Source organism: Podarcis liolepis (assembly GCF_965112155.1).
Source record: "Podarcis liolepis genome assembly, chromosome: 12".
NCBI classification, from domain to species: Eukaryota; Metazoa; Chordata; class Lepidosauria; order Squamata; family Lacertidae; genus Podarcis; species Podarcis liolepis.
In genome coordinates, this window is record NC_139563.1 from 19,864,272 (window position 1) to 19,881,171 (window position 16,900).

At 42.3% G+C, this 16,900-nt stretch overlaps 1 protein-coding gene across 4 annotated transcripts in view; it reads left to right on the plus strand.

Moving 5' to 3' along the window:
• Nucleotides 1–16,900, plus strand: part of LOC310689509 (uncharacterized protein) — a 209,398-nt gene that overhangs the window by 111,894 nt on the left and 80,604 nt on the right. For 3 of the 4 annotated variants that reach the window (XM_083467302.1, XM_083467303.1, XM_083467304.1), the window contains exon 1: nt 4,322–4,734. The exons of the other annotated variant lie outside the window; for it this stretch is intronic. The gene's annotated coding sequence lies outside the window, so the exon portion shown is untranslated. Of the gene's footprint in view, nt 1–4,321; nt 4,735–16,900 lie in introns of those variants that run through there. 4 annotated transcript variants of the gene reach the window in all.

Here is a 16,900-nt window from a genome sequence, read left to right on the forward strand (position 1 = left end):
AGAGAACAATGCTATTGAACAGCTTTGTATAAATATATTAAACAAATACATCTGAATAAACTTTTTACATTGCTGGGTAATTGAAGTTAAGTCATTCCAGTCCTATTTCCTTAGGATTTCACCCCTGTACAACACAGTAAACCTGACTGGCACGTAATTTTATACATGCACTTCCTGAAAGCATGGGTATCTCATGGCTTGAGGAGAGGAAATGTATTGGATCAGAGTAGTGAAAACTTTTGTATAGACGTGCCCAAAAAGTTTCAGGAAAGGGTGTATTGTTTCTTACATTGAATCTGCTCTTTGGGGATCCACAATGCTTTGCAGTTTGTGGAAGAGACAGAGCAGAGAGAACAAGGAGCATCCATCTCTCTCTCTCTCTCTCTCTCTCTCTCTCTCTCTCTCTCTCTCCCCTCCCCCGCCCACGGCTCAATGCAATGATAGAGACCCTGATCTGCCTTGCCAAACTCCAGAGTTAGCAGCCGTCTGCACAGATGGCTGAGGTCACTAATGAGATAATCGTTCAAACTCAGTGCATCTTCAACCACATATTTGGGTTAGGTTAGCTTGCTTTGGTCAAGTCAGAAAATACTGAGGGCAAATGAACTACAGCAATACTGTATTCCTTGCTGTAAAGTATCCAGCAAGAGCTGATATGTTTGTTTATTTCACAGGCTCAGATAACACCCAGTAAACAAAGTACCTAGGTGGTGAACATAACACATCCATAAAACAGTATGAACAACTTGGAATAAATTATGTTCATAAATGACATCATTTATTAATTTATTTGTTTAAGACATTTTAACACCAACGCTTCAGCTGAAAAGGAGTAGCTTACAGATCCAAAAAGAAAAAGAAAAGGCAAGGTTGTTCTTGCCATCAGGTTCCAATCTAAAGGACATGACATAAAAATAAAAAGTGATGAGAAGGGGGAGTCAAATTCAGGCAGTAGTTCTTAAAGTTACAGTTCTCAAAACAACCAGCTGGGATGGCAGCAGTTCAGATCGCCTTATGCAATGGCTGCCACCAGGTGACGGATGTGAGGGAGCCAAAGGCAGCTGGACTAATGGAGTGGCCTTGCTTCCCTTCTCTCTCTGTGTTCCAGTCTGATGGAATGGCTGCCCCAGTGTTCCCAGAACATGCCTTCTTGTTGTCTGTGTCATGCTCTGGGAACAGATTTTCAAAGGGCAACAGTTGCCCTTTCCTACAAAAAGCTTTACTTTTGAGTAATAGTCTATCCAACACACAACTCAGGTCCTGGGAATAGGAAATGCAGCAGGAGGAGATGGGCAGATGCTTTCAATTTCTTTCATTCACAATAATGATCGCCGTCAAATTCTCAAAATATTCGTATGTGACCTCATGATTCAACTGCAGCCCAGACAGCTTGAGAGATTGTAAGAAGGGCTCTGTTTTTCAGAAGAATGCTGACTACTTATCCCCACCACCACTACCAATAAAGAGCCATTGAAAAGTCATAAGATGCAAGAACAGAACAGAAACACACAAAACAGCTAATCCCATTGGAATAATGCACTTATTATATAGTGTTGCCTTTCTGCTTTTTTGGAAAGCTCTTCAAACTGACTAGGCTGCTTCTCACTTCTGCATCTAAAACATTTGCAGCGAACAGTTTGCCATCTGTTAACTAGGAATAACCATGACCCACAAAATATTCCAGGCCAGTTTTGCTTGTGTGTCATTTATTGTTCAGGTTGGTGCTGTCCTAGCGTATCTGCAGATGCATCTGACTACATGCAGTGCTATACTAAACTGTGTTGTGAATACATAGGGCATTTTCACAGCAATGTTAAAATGTTTTGGTTCTTTCTGCATTTTCTCAGACTGTAGATAACTAAAACCAGTGGCGTAGCGTGGGTTGTCAGCACCCGGGGCAAGGCAAGTAATTTGCACCCCCTAACCCGTGGGTTTGCGCCCCCTAACCCTAACCCCCAGATGTTGCGCCCGGGCCCCCCCTGCACCCCCCACGCTACGCCACTGACTAAAACATCAATCCTACAGTTTTTAATTTGCCCACTTTTGCTTTCTGCTCTATGTTCACAACATTGTCATGTGGGCACACAAGCAGCATGATCAAAGGCAGCATGGGTACAGGCCTAAGTGTGTGCTTGGGAGCTTGCACTGGTGAAACAATTTCCCATCTATTCCAGATTTGTTCCACTTGTCGATCTAGCTCAGTATTGTATATTCTGATGGGCAGAGCCTCTTCAGAGTCTCAGGCAGAGGAACATCACCTGCTCTCTGATCCCTTTCACCAGGGTGTGTCCTCTACAACTGAGCTATGGTCAAGGTGACTAACTAGCATCCGTTGTAAACTGTATTCGAAGTTTAAATTTGAGCTTGGCTAAGATGGATTTCTGTGCCATGGCACAAAACAGAACATGCAAAAACTTCAGGGAAGTTTTTAATGTGTGACATTTTAATGTATTTTTAATCTTTGTTGGAAGCCGCCCAGAGTGGCTGGGGAGACCCAGCCAGATGGGTGGGGTACAAATAATAAATTATATTATTATTATCTGAACATGTGCAAAATTAATTTCTCCATCTATATCTAGATCTATGAAGAGGCTCATGGAGTCTAGCATCCTGCAGTATCTCTTCCTTGCTGTAGCTCCCCAGTACACAGTGATGCACAGCCTTGTTCCCTGCAGCCATCCAGACTATGGGATGCGGGCTAGATTAAAATGGTAAGTAGCCACTGGCGCATTCATAGCTGCAGAGTCGGGTGAAAAACCAGGGTATAAATTTTATAATGCTTAATTCCCACTTAATTCTGTGGGACTTGCTCCCAGGCAACTCTGCACAGAACTGCAGCCTCACAACAGGTGTGGCTTCGTGTGTGAGGCATTAGAGGGAAAAAGAAGAGACACCCAAAATATTTGTTTGTTTGTATGTTTATTTATTACAATGACCCAGCAGGCGAGCTGAAGGAATCCCTTTTCCCGCCGAACGCTGCCTTCCACCTTCCTCCCGCTGCCGCTGCCGCCTTGCCCGGAGAGCCAAAGGCGAGGCGGGAGGGAAGGAGGAAGGAAAAAGGAGCGCCCTCCCCGCGAAGTCCTGAGAGAAACGACGCTCTCACGAGCCTGCACGCCAAAAGCCTCAGAACCGCCTGACCTCCGTGACGTCGTCTGGCGCGTGACGCAGCCGCGCAAAGGAAGAGGAGGAGGAGGGGTGAGAAGGGAGGGCTCATAAGTAATCCCCCCGCGTTCTTCGCCTTTCAAAGCCGCGTCTACCACAATAAGCAGCCTTCGGCCGGGCGCGCACGCGCGGGAGGCTGACTCAGGACTCTTAACGGTTTTCTCCTCTTCCCCCCTCCACCCCCTGTTCCTTCAGCCGGACCTCAAAAGCGCGCATTGGTATCTTCTGACGCAGGACCGTGTGCGCCGCCTCGGCTCCTTCCCCCGTGTGGAGTTTCGTTGCCCTCTAGGGGAGGAGGGAGAGGATGTGGGAGAAAGAGAGCGTGGGGTTTCTTGGGCGGGCAGTCTCGCGCTCCTCCCCTTTTGGGAAGCTCTTTTCGGCCGCCTCAGAAATTTTCAGTGACGTGGGAAGCCTGTGGCCTTCCAGATGTTTGGTGGGACTGCAACTCCCGTCAGCGACAAAATCCAGAGGGGTCAGAGGCAGTGCTCAATACCAGGCTATTTTGAGTCCTAGGAAAGGCAAACTACTTGCAAACCCTATCCCGTCCCCCCGCAAAACAGTTGCTAACTTCAATTTTCAAAAGCAGATGTAGAAAAAACCCCAACGAAAAACACAGAACTGCTAAATTTGTTTTAAGTTGCAAGAATAAGTAATGCAGCAATCTTGGGCTAGCTTTCCCAAATACAAAAGGAAACGTTTCAGCACACAAATCTGACCTTGTGAATCGTGATGTTAAATTTTTAAGTCTCTTAAATGTTTCCCTTTGCAGGCACATCAAAATCTCATTTTGCGTGCCTTTTCCTTGACAAATTTTTTTTTTGTCACCAATTCCTTCAGTGCTGGTGCTTTGGCACATTCAGTTGACATAGTTGCCAACCCAACTGGTCTCTTTTGAAACATTGTGGAGCGTGAAGCAAAATAAATTTTTTTTTTAAAAAACCATTCCAGTAGCACCTTAGAGACCAACTAAGTATGTTATTGGTATGAGCTTTCGTGTGCATGCACACTTCTTCAGATACCTGTATCAGGAGCACACTTCTTCAGATACCAGTATCTGAAGAAGTGTGCATGCACACGAAAGCTCATACCAATAACAAATTTAGTTGGTCTCTAAGGTGCTACTGGAAGGATTTTTTAATTTTTTATTTTGTTTCGACTACAGCAGACCAACACGACTACCTACGTGTAACTAGAATTGTGGAGCATATGTGGATTTTTATAAGTTTGAACTTTGAGAAACGGTGTTCACCTCTTGTGGCTGACAATGACTTAGACTTCAGAAGCCTTTTGGCTATTGCTGTTAAGTTCACAGCACAGATCTTCAACATCAATTCCTTTGTTTCCATTGTGCATCAACTATTTTTCCAAATTCTTCATAGAATTGTAGCATTCGAAGGGGTCCCAAGGGTCATTTAGTCCAGCCCCCTGCAATGCAGGAATCTCAGTTAAAGCATCCATGACAGATGGCCATTCAACCTCTGCTTAAAAGCCTCCAAAAGCCTCCACCATCTCCCAAGGGATACTGTTCCACTTGCAGGCCTTAGGTACATCATCACACCTGCAGCCCACAAGGTAATTTTTGGTCAATTGCAATTGGATTGCAGCTGAATTTAAATCAGCTTCCTTAGTTTGTAGCAGGTTGCTTCACAGATTGACTTCAAAAAGGATGTACCATGTAACAAGGGATACCACAAACTGTGCCCTTCAAAGGTCAGTACTGTGCCCCTCTAAGGTCTGAACCCCTGTTGAGTGCCTAGTTCATGGGTAGGCAAACTAAGGCCCGGGGGCCGGATCCAGCCCAATTGCCTTCTAAATCCGGCCTGCAGACAGTCCAGGAATCAGCATGTTTTAGTATGTGCCCTTTTATTTAAAATGTATCTCTGGGTTATTTGTGGGGCCTGCCTAGTGTTTTTACATGAATAGAATGTGTGCTTTTATTTAAAATGCATCTCTGGGTTATTTGTGGGGCGGGGGAATTTGTTCATATTTTTTTTTTCAAAATAGAGTCGTCCCCCCCAAGATCTGAGGGACAGTGGACTGGCCCCCTGCTGAAAAACTTTGCTGACCCATGGCTTAGTTGGTCACAGGCTCCCCCCCACCCTATCTTGGGTTATTCCTCTCTCCCTGTGTGTGCATCAGCAGGGCAGGTAGAAATTCAACAGTTCAGGCTCGTAGTCAAAAATATGAAGGTTAAGAGACTTTAAAGTTACATGTGTTTGCCTGGGGGAGGAGTTGTTTACTGCAAGTTGACATATAGGTGACCTGCCCACCTGCTAAAGATGTCTTACCTGATTTAAGCTGGGGGCGGGGAATCATTGAAGGGGAATGCTGTATTCTGAAGAGACTACTCCCACAGCATCTCCCCTTATGGCTGTTAGCTTAATACATTTGTGTACTGTCTTTCATTCATAGTTTCCAACAAAATCATAATCAAATCATAAAACAGATAGGCAACAGCAGGCACAACTATCCCCAGGATAGAGATGCTATGATGTGAACGGTGGGTGACAGAATTTCAGGCTGTCATGCAGGTGCGAAAGACATTGGAACCCTACTTGGAAAAAGTCCTCTCTCCAGTTCTCTAAAATTTTATCTAGTATTTGCTCTTTTAAGTCATTAAGTCATTAATCAAACAAGTGAACACATTCTACATCAGGAAAAGTTTATCCTACCTTCCTTAGTTTTTGTAATATTGGGAGGATGTTGTTGTTGTTGTTTAGTTGTTTAGTCGTGTCCGACTCTTCGTGACCCATGCTAAGTCAAGTGTTACCATACTGCATATTAAACCATTGGCCTACGAAAAGACTTGGACATATTCATATACAGTGGTACCTCGGGTTACAGATGCTTCAGATTACAGATGCTTCAGGTTACAGACTCTGCTAACCCAGAAATAGTACCTTAGGCTAAGAACTTTGCTTCAGGATGAGAACAGAAATCGTGCGGCGGCAGTGGGAGGCCCCATTAGCTAAAGTGGTACCTCAGGTTAAGAACAGTTTCAGGTTAAGAATGGACCTCCAGAACTAATTAAGTTCTTAACCCGAGGTACACTGTACAGTATATCCAACATTTTTGTTTTGTAATGTATGTTTTGCTGACACCTGATGTATTTATTTGTGGCATTCCACCATTTCTTTACTTTCCCTACATTTTGTAGCTTTTCAATGATAGTGGACGTATTTCAGAAGCACTTGTAAGATCCATTTCTTTAGTAGTATGTCTTTCTCACCCAATTTGTTTATTCCTAATTCTATGTGATTTCACTGTGTATGAAAGAACTTGGAACTTCAAATTTACTTAATTTTTCATTTTACTTACCAGATCCATTTTCTTTTTGTCTTGTAGTATTGTGACAGCCAGTCTTATACATGTTGACTTGGAACTAAGTCCTGCTGATTCAGTGGGGCTCACACATAAGTGAATGTTTATAAATTTGCAGACATAATTTTATGGAATTAGAAATGCCGCATTCTGGAGTGTAGTCAAAGGCAACGTTTCTTTGTTGGCCTCTCAATATCTTGAAGTTCTTCAGTTATTTACTATGCTGTGTTCAAAAAGATGTAAAATGCGACAGGATAAATAATAAATTTTGAAGTGAGGCAGTAGCACTGGATTACAGAAGTCTCTTCCTGTCCAAAATCGCTTCCGGACAACCTTTTTATTGAGCATACTTTGTGAACTGTTCATGGGAGTTTAGATGGCATTGCCTCGGGCAAGTGGCATTCCACACTTTCCAGGACATTTTTATATCACTTTTCCTATAGCAAAACCTGATATTTTGGAGAAAGGAGGGTTGTTGTGCAAGTCTTTCAACTGCACTTAGATTGCGCAACCTGGATTTTCCAGTATGTGATTGAATCCCACCTAAATATAGTGAAAGTCTGAAAGTGCCCCAAATCTCTTGATACTGGATTAAATATATCACCAGCTTGATATACCTTGGTTATTTTACCACATGAAACCATATGATAGGAAAACATATATGTATTATTTACCATCTTCTATAGTTGCTTTTTGGACCTCTAATACAGTGCATGCATCTGTGGATCTTGTAGTTATTTTATGGAGAGGGACCTGATTGCACCTGATTTGCAAGTGAAATCTGGGATTTATTCCTGGTTATCTCCACTTCAAAGGCTCTTGGGCCACAGGTGATGGGGAACACTTTTTTCTGAGACCCTGGAGAGCTGCTGTCAGTCTGAAGTTAATCCTTGGTTAGATGGTATAAGGCAGATTTCTGTGTTTCTGTAAATTATAAAAATAATTATTTTGTGCATGGAATTAGAATGGCTAACAAACAAACATAGAAAATTAATCTGTCTTTATGACCAAGAGCTGTGTGACAACCATAAGTCAGAATGAGGTGTTCCATGTGCCTGAGTCTAAAGACTGGCAGCGAGGAAGCAAAATAAAAGAGAGATGTTGTACTATGGTAGCATTATGATTCTTATGTGCTATGTACTGACATAGGCTGTGACTGTGAGTCCAGTGAATTTCATTATCTTTCAATGTGATAGTCCTGTCTTCTTTTGAAGTACTATTAGACTACTGAAACCACAGACTAAATAGGCAAATCGAAATAATTTGACTCAAGTAAGTGGTTCCTTTCTTTGAGCCCAGCGGGAAGCAGAATGGTTATTTTCCCACCATATTTATCCTTGCAATGCTGAACCTGTTGTAAATTGGGCTGAGGAAATGAGGCAGTACTATTTATTCTGGTCTTAGAGGGCCATTAGCTAAATTTCTGCCGAATACAGAAAAATTATGAGGGCAGTGGTGATGCTTTGGTTACAAGGTCATTTATGGTGAAATGAAATTTGTCACTGAACTCATCTTTTGTTTTAGCTTGTTCCAAAATGATGATTCAGTAAGTGCAACTTGTTGCAGCAAATATTGAAAGTAATCAAATATAAGTAGAATAAAAATAAAATCATGTAAACAAAGGTGGGAGCAGCTCTGTAAAATCCTGTTATGCACATCCCAGCTTATTTAGGTACAGTGCTCCACAATACAGTTTCCTTTGGAGACATATAGCATCATTTGCTTTATTTACAAATAAGTAAGGCAGACGTTTACCTTCCTGCTGGAGCAGTACCTATTTATCTACTTGCACTTTTTGGTGTGCTTTTAAACTGCTAGGTTGGCAGGAGCTGGGACCGAGCAATGGGAGCTCAACTGCCGACCTTCTGATCGACAATCCTAAGAGGCTCAGTGGTTTAGACCACAGTGCCACCTGCGTCCTGTTTCCATGTGCTGCTCCGGTTTTGGTGTTCCGTTGCGCCAAAAGTGGCTTAGTCATGCTGGCCACAAGACCCAGAAAAACTGTCTGTGGACAAACACTGGCTCCCTTGGCCTATAAAGCGGGATGAGCGCCGCAACCCCAGAGTTGTCTGCGACTGGACTTAACTGTCAGGGATCCTTTGCCTTTACCTTTTAAGGCAGTCATATTGGAGGTAAGGACTCCTATTGCAGGGAGTACAATTGCTAATCCTGCATGAAGTTCCCCAGGAATTCACTACTTCAGGCTTCCTCAACTTTGGCCCTCCAGACGTTTTGAGACTACAATTCCCATCATCCCTGACCACTGGTCCTGCTAGCTAGGGATCATGGGAGTTGTAGGCCAAAAACATCTGGAGGGCCGAGATTGAGGAAGCTTGTAGTACATCCTCAGTTTTGGTCAACTCCAGCTGAAAACATACAACTACTGTATATCCAAATTAAGATTTGCTACAAACTGTTTCTCGGTCCTTCCCATTAGTTTAGGGGTGTTTCCTTCAAAAAAACTTCAAAAGGTTAGGTACTAGGTAGCCAAAATTTAATCTGTACTGCAGGTTGCATTAGTCCACAAACAATGCATAAAGGGTTATACCATAGAATAGTTAGGTTGTTTACAATTCAGTGCCAAGATTTGCGGTGCTCGAATATATGGTTATGATGGTACTAACAATGTGCCATAAAACTGTAAAGTTCCAGTGATGTGCAGTACAAATTTAAGTCTGAGTGGATACCATTGTAATGTATTATGATATTTGATGAATGATTGTAGCAGAGACCTCAGTGACTTTTTTCCACTTCTAACATTCTTATGAATAGTAGATTTTTACTCATAGGGTAATAATGGTTTAGACTGTTAGGCTTTTTGTTGCTATCGAACAATGTGAAAAGAGTTAGTGCTCATACACTGTTTGGAATTCTGAACTTTATCCTTATAAATAACCCCTGGATAAGTGTTTTATACTGTATATAACAAATTTCAAGGTTTGTAGCAACTGAGATATAGTTGAGGCTTGTTTTCTCTGCTTTAGCAAAGCATTAAGTAATTTCCATTCCAAGAAGTGGAACAGTTTTATAGTAATCCTTTTAATATATGCACTCTGAAAAACATATCTGTGATCCTCCAATGCTGTAGCACTGAAGAATGAAATCACCTTCTTTTTCTACTTCTTGTTTTCTTTTTCTTATTTGTCCCCTTATTTGTCTTATTTGTCTTTTTCTACTTCTTGTTTTCTTTTTCTTATTTTAAAAAATTAAAATTGGAGAAAGCAGAAGTTCACCAATAGGGGAAAATATTTTCATTTGCTTAGTTCATAACTACAAAAGTACATGAATATTATAAGTGGTGCGTGGTAGAAGACTTTTGCAGAAATATATACTTTTTATACATTTCTTTGTATTTGCACCAGGGAAATCTTCTGGCCCTCATGGAATAGCAAGAGTTAAGTACAATGGTCTTGAATGAAATAATTCTAGAACTTTCTGGACAGCGCTCATGTCATGTGTTGTCAGGAATACTTAAGATGATATGATTCAGTGTCTTTCCACCATGCACAATCCGCTGCATTAAATAGTTGAAGCTAGCACATTTCAGTGCATGATCTCAGTTTATCCCTCTTGTTCCAGTCACATGCTCATGAATAGCACCTGATCATACTAGGATATCAGCTTCCTGTGAAAACCATGATACATGAGCAATATATTTGGACTAGGAAAACTGAATGGGCAAGAAAAGCAATCTGAATGAATCAAAAAGTTGTATTTAAATGATATAGAAATGCATGTCAAAAATGTGCAAATTCGTTTTCTGGAAATGTGTATTCCCATGAGGATGCTACTGGCCATAATTTGTCTTCCTTTTTCACAGCTCTTTTCCATGTTTCATATACCCGAGTGTTAGGTTTGGTGTGATTACATTGCAAACATGTTAGGCGCGAGTACAGGCATGAGGTAGTTGTCTTCAATATTTTGAATAGATGGAAGAATTGCTTAAAAACTGGTATTTACTAGTGATCCCACAACATTTCAATAGTATTGTTTTGGGTTTTCTTGGACCATTAACGTATTTTTAAAAATATATTTTCAAAAGCCCTCTTACAACATTGCCTTGTATTGGATATTATGACATTTTCTTTCTTCTTTAGTGTATAATAGAAAGAAAATCTCATAACAGCTTGCTAGATTGCCATCATTCCCAGGAGCTGAATTGCGTAATGGGTGTAATGAAGAGCATCAACAATATAACATTCCCACCCCTGAATTGACACTTGACAATTTTGTAACCTGATTCAGCTGCACTCTCTAAGCATTCAGATTTCCTTGTAGTTGTCTGCAGAGCTGAAGCTTTCTATAATGTATTACTGGATCTTGGAAGATTCTTTGAAATAAATAAGAATGAAAGCACCATTAAAGTTCAAAAAGATCAGGATAAAAACAATAACCCTCTATTACATTCACAGTACAGTGGTACCTTGGGTTACATACGCTTCAGGTTACATACGCTTCAAGTTACAGACTCCGCTAACCCAGAAATAGTACCTCGGGTTAAGAACTTTGCTTCAGGAAGAGAACAGAAATTGTGTGGCGGCAGCGGGAGGCCCCATTAGCTAAAGTGGTGCTTCATGTTAAGAACAGTTTCAGGTTAAGAACGGACCTCAGGAACGAATTAAGTACTTAACCCGAGGTACCACTGTACTTGATTTTTTTGAAAGTGAATTTCCCATGCGCTGAAATTTTAAAATCAATATATTAATGTATGTGCTGGTTTTGCACTGGATGCTTGCCATCCAAAGCTGGTAGCCACTGGTAGGGCGTACCTAGAAGTTGGTTACTTTAACCTTTTGTTCTCAAATGAAGCTGCCCTTGATTTCTTAATTTTACAACATATTTACAGAACAATGCCTCGGCTACTGGACAGGAAGCTGACTCAGAAATGTCCTGTGTCGTCTGTGTTTGGCCTAGGGTGCCATGTATCCTACTTTACAGAGGACAGTTCTTTCTTTTAAGGAGTCTTCCAGCTGAAGGGCTGCCCTGTGCAAGTCTACTTAATGATAAAGAACTACATTCCTGGACTCCACATGTACACGTGAAATCATGTAAACTGGGGAGGCACTGTTGAGAGTGAGGGAAACAGCTCTCTCTTGGCAGATCCCATCCATCCCACCTGCCTTCCCCATGCATGTGCACACCCTGCCTGTTTCTGGTGACATTTTTTACAGAGGAGGTGGCGGATCAGCCCTCCAAGGAGCATGCTGCAGCTGTTCCTGCCATCACTGTAGCACCAGTGGGCAATGCATTCCTTGGAGGCAGGATCTTCTGCCCTGGTGGATCTTGAGGACCGAAGCAGTCATCTCACCTTGACTCATGGTTGAGCTGGCTTTGCCAGCTGAAAAGGAGCAAGAGGTCCAACTGTTTGTTGCTGGCACACAGAACACACTTATGACTGATTCTTTTACAGAGTTAGGTGTGTCTAAGTCCACTGATTTTAGCTGGCATATACATACCTCAAACTCTGCATAGGATCAAGATGTTAGTTTATTTTTCCAATTTTTTTCATACCACTTGCCCTTTTTCTTTCCTCCCCTTTTTGGGGGTAATTTAATCCTGAGGGCCAGACGTCCAAGCACAAACAAGAAAATGAACTCCAGCAATAAAACCACTACTTTGTTAAGAGACATATTGATGATGATATTTTTTTTAAAAAAAAAAAGCTGCAGAAATGCAGCTGACCACAATGCTATTTCACATATAATTTGAAATGACACATTTATTTTGCACTCTTAATTATAAAGCCCAAGGCTGGGTAATATGAAAAAGTGCTGTTCTGAAAACAAAAGTCCATCATATTATTTATGTGTTTATAATTCATTGTTTATTTTATTTAGGATGTAAATATAGCCTTCTCTCCAGTTGTCTGGCTAGCTCTGTACTTTGGTAGAATGGTTCAGTGCTAAGGGATGCTTTGGGGGACACTAAAGGGTTACTATTCACATTTCCTGTGTAATTCCTTCTGATCTTGCTGAGCTGTAATTATTTTCTTGAGGTTAAACATTCCCAGGCTCCTATAACCTTCTAGTCTGTTTGCACTGGCCAACTTTGTCCCAGGTGATCATGTGGGCGAACCTCCTGCTTTTAAGGAAAAGAAAATCTCTTTCCTGTGTAAGATACTTTAACTGTGCCGTCCTTTGCTTTACAATCCCAGAAGAAATCCCTTTAAAAACAATAATATGGTAAGGAAATTAGTCTTTTCAAGTCAGGTTTAAGAATCAAATATTCGACCGGTCCTCCGTGTGGGTTTAAAATTTGCTCAATCCTAGATAAATGGCTTTCAGTTTCACATTAAAGATGAACTTTTGCTAAACACATTTAGAAAAGAGGCTATGGTTCAAAAGGCACATTCTTGACGGCCTCACTTTTGCCAACATATCTGGCAAACCATCTAAGATTAGCGGTAGATATTATAGCAATCATGGGAATTGCTGCTAAAAACTGCAGCCTTTTGTTGAACTCCCCTCCTTGCTCTGTAACATGTAATTAATGTGTAATTAAGGAAATGCATAATGTGATTTCATCATGTCATATGTTTCGCCAGCCTCATTCCACAGGTGTGCGTGGGAAGAACAGACAATGTGATATACAGTGGTACCTCGGGTAAAGTACTTAATTCGTTCCGGAGGTCCGTTCTTAACCTGAAACTGTTCTTAACCTGAAGCATCACTTTAGCTAATGGAGCCTCCTGCTGCCGCCACGCCAGCGGAGCACAATTTCTGTTCTCATCCTGAAGCAAAGTTCTTAACCCGATGTGCTGTTTCTGGGTTAGCAGAGTCTGTAACCTGAAGTGTATGTAACCCGAGGTACCACTGTACTGCTTCTTTACCTTAACAACACGTTTTAGGAGGAGAAGGGGGAACCAACAACCTCACCACTTCCTAGTTCTAGAATTCAAAGTAAGGGGCTCCCTAGATTGCAAAACTGTTAGTGGAATTGAATGGAGTTTTCTTTTCCAGATTTGCATAGGTTACAAAAACAGTATAAAAAGTTACCATCAGCGCCTCTGATTTGTATTTCCATATTCCTGTTCATCTGGAGCATCTTTTCAAAACTAGGTGGCCTCCAGATGTTTTGGACTATAACCCCCAACATCCCTGATCATTGGCCATGTTGGTTGGAAGCTGTAGCCCAAACTATCTAGAGGGCACCTGGTTGGGGAAGGCAGAGCAATAGGCTTTGATCTTCAAACTGAAGTTACTGCTTATGGGGTTGACAATCTATGGAAATAAAAAACAAGGCCTGTCGGTTTTCCCATTAGACTTGATGTAGCTTCTGTTTTATGTAGCACTTATTGGGTGCATAAGGTGCAACATACAGATTGCCTTAGTAATACTGCAATAGCACTGAAATAGTTCTTTTAGAAAGGTGTTTCTTGTGGGATCAGTGCTTCTCATGCATTGCAGCCTCCACACAATGCCAGCATCAGAATGCCAGCTTGCTCCCCGCCGCCCCGCCGCCACCCAATTTAATCCTGATTTGCCCTTTCTGGGCAAAACCTGTTGCCGACAACTTGTTTGAGATATTCAAGCCAACCTGTTTGCAAATTGAGCCTCTGTCTGAAAGCACCTATGGTGAGCTCTGTAGGATGCTGTTCCGGTAAAACAGATGGCAGTCAAAAGTTACGAGATAATAGCTTACCTAAGCCATTATGTCAGTTTATGGCTTGGGTGAAATTTGAATTGGGAGGCCAGCTGCATTAAAAATGATGAACTGTTTTACATCTTGGTGGCACATGGGAACAAACTTTGACAAATGGGGTCGGGCAGGTCTGTTCATGAGAATAACCCCTTTGTGATTAAAGAAAAACCCCCATTAAGTGTATGTGTCTGCTATGGTTGAGTTATATTCTTCAACTTTCATTCAAATTCTGTCCAGGGGAGAATTAAATATATTTGATTATTCCTATCCACAAGACATTCAAATGTATTGGTATAGGACAGCTTCCCAAATGAGCTCTTGTGTTAGAGGGCCATAAGCAGGCCTGCAACCTTTGGTCACCTACTCACCTGGAATCTCCTCTCGAACTCAGTGATGAACAATTCTTCCTGTAGTTGGGGGGTTAGCTTGTTTTTTGTACGTTCTTCTCTGGTGGTCTTACTAATGAGATCCCTGCTCTTTACAGTCCGGGGACAATAATCCCTTATTTCTTTTACCTACAGACAGTGGCTGCTTTTGATGAGAAGAAAGTTTCATCTTGCACAGGACTTAGCCATCTCTAATGCCACCCTAGGTTTTAGGTGCAGGAAAATAAATACACTTTAGGGAAAAAATGGGTCCAAACTATTAAAACCCAGACATAGGCAACATTTTGTAGAATTAATTACCTCTGGACCCAGCAATCCTAAGTGCAGCATTTTTCTGTATGCCACATCTTTATTTACAGCCTTCACCCATTTGCCAAATTAATACACAAAGAGCACCATCCAAGCCATATAAAAACACTGTGAATAATTAAAATTGGAGAGAGAAAAGCTGCATTGAACCTAAAGGAAAGAAGGCACATGCTGAAGTTTTACTGCTAAATTGAAGCCCTATAAGCCGCCTGGATGGGCAATCACTCTGTCAGATACTCTGAGCTCATTGAAGGAAAAGTAGGGTATAAGCATGATAATTTTTTGTTAGTAAACTCCTTTAAAAAATAATGCAAGTAGTAGTAACACAACAGTGTTGTCTGCCCATATGCTGAGCACCAAGCTCAGTCTTTTAAGCTTCTGTGTCAACTGTTTGTGTGCTTGTCATGAATTTATCAGGGATTTTATTTAATGTAGTGGTGAGGTACTTGTGCCCCCCCCCCCGATGTGGCTGGACTCCCAACTCCCATTGACTATACTGACTGGGGTTAGTGGGAGTTGCAGTCTGGCCACCAGGTGTTCTTAGTTCTCTGGTTCTTCTTTGAACCTCAGTCTTGGCATTGGTATAGTGTTGTTGTTTTTTTGTGGTGCAGTTTCTGTCTCTTTGCCAGATCTGAAAGGCCTTCCTTTTTTTGTCAGTAATGTGTTCAATCTTACTATCATTCTCATCAAACAAGTCCTGGTGTTTCTTGGTTTGGTATCCAATGGTTTGTTCACAGGTTGAAATAATATATATTTTTAGCTTGGTTCGGTGTTCCTTGATGTTATCAGGGAACTCCAAAAGCAGATGGTCCGTAAGAGTCATTTGGAAGCAATCCTGCTTAATAGGATCTTGGAGGGCTTGAGCGTTCATTTTGCACCTCCAAAAATTAAGGGGATATGTGTGTGCGTCCTATGGAGTGAATGCAGCCTCCTTGGCTTCAGTGATAGCAACGCGAAGCCTCCGAAGTGCAGAGGGAGCGCTCCCTCCACGCTCCAGAGGCTACACGTTGCTTTCGCTGAAGCCTGGAGAGCGAGAGGGGTCAGTGCGCACCGATCCCTCTCGCTCTCCAGGCTTCAGGGATAGTCGCCTGAAGCTTTTGGAGTGCAGTGCGAGGTCCCGCTGCACTCCAAAGGCTCCGGGTTCCTTTTGCTGAAGCCGGGAGAGCAAGACTCCCAGCAGAGAGGGAGAGCTGCTCAGCACCCCTTCAGCGAAGCGGGAGGAGAAATGGAAGGGGCTCCGTTTCTCCTGCCGCTTCGCTGAAGGGGTGCTGAGCAGAGAGGGGGAGATTTTTTTTTCTTGTTCTCCCCCTCTAAAACAAGGTGCGTCCTATGGTGGGGTGCGTCCTATAGAGCGAAAAATACGGTAATTGGTGATCTGTCCAGCTGTCGTTGACACTCGTCATCGCTCTGGTAAGGAGCACATCATGCTGATCTTCAGGCTAGTGTCCTTAAGACATATGGTTTATTTTACACATATTTACAACCTGAGTTTTGATGGAGTGAATGCAGAACATTACACCCCAATAGTGTCTCTTGCTCTTCTCATAGCTTCAGCAAGCTTGGGTCCAAAGCAGCAGCCAGTCATGCCCACCCCTTGCCCCCACCCCATTCTCTCAGTGCAGCCTCTCCCAGCCAGAGTGCATGGAGTTCTCACACCTCTTTTCTCCTTCCTAAAAACCCTTGCTCAAAACCTCAGTTCAAAAGGACACCTTTTTCCCTGCAGTGACATCATGTCCTCTGTTACGCTAGCAACCTCTCCGTCCATGCCTGCATTGTCTTCTGCCTGGCTGATGGCTCCCATTATCAAACGATCCAAGCCGTCTTCAAGAACCCACTCCCCAGCAAGCTGCCACCAGGCTGGCCTCAATGAGGAAGCTAGTTGGTGTTATTTCCAGCCCTTGCTAAATTCATGAAATTTATGAGTTTGCTCAAATTCTGACCCTTCACTGAATGTAACAATATGCTTGTCATGAGTTATTAGGAAGTTTATGTAATGTAGTGGTGGGGAATCCATGCCCCCCCCCCCCGGTGAGGAAACAGGATAGGAGGTACTATAGGCCTTGGGGTACAAGGAAGTATGA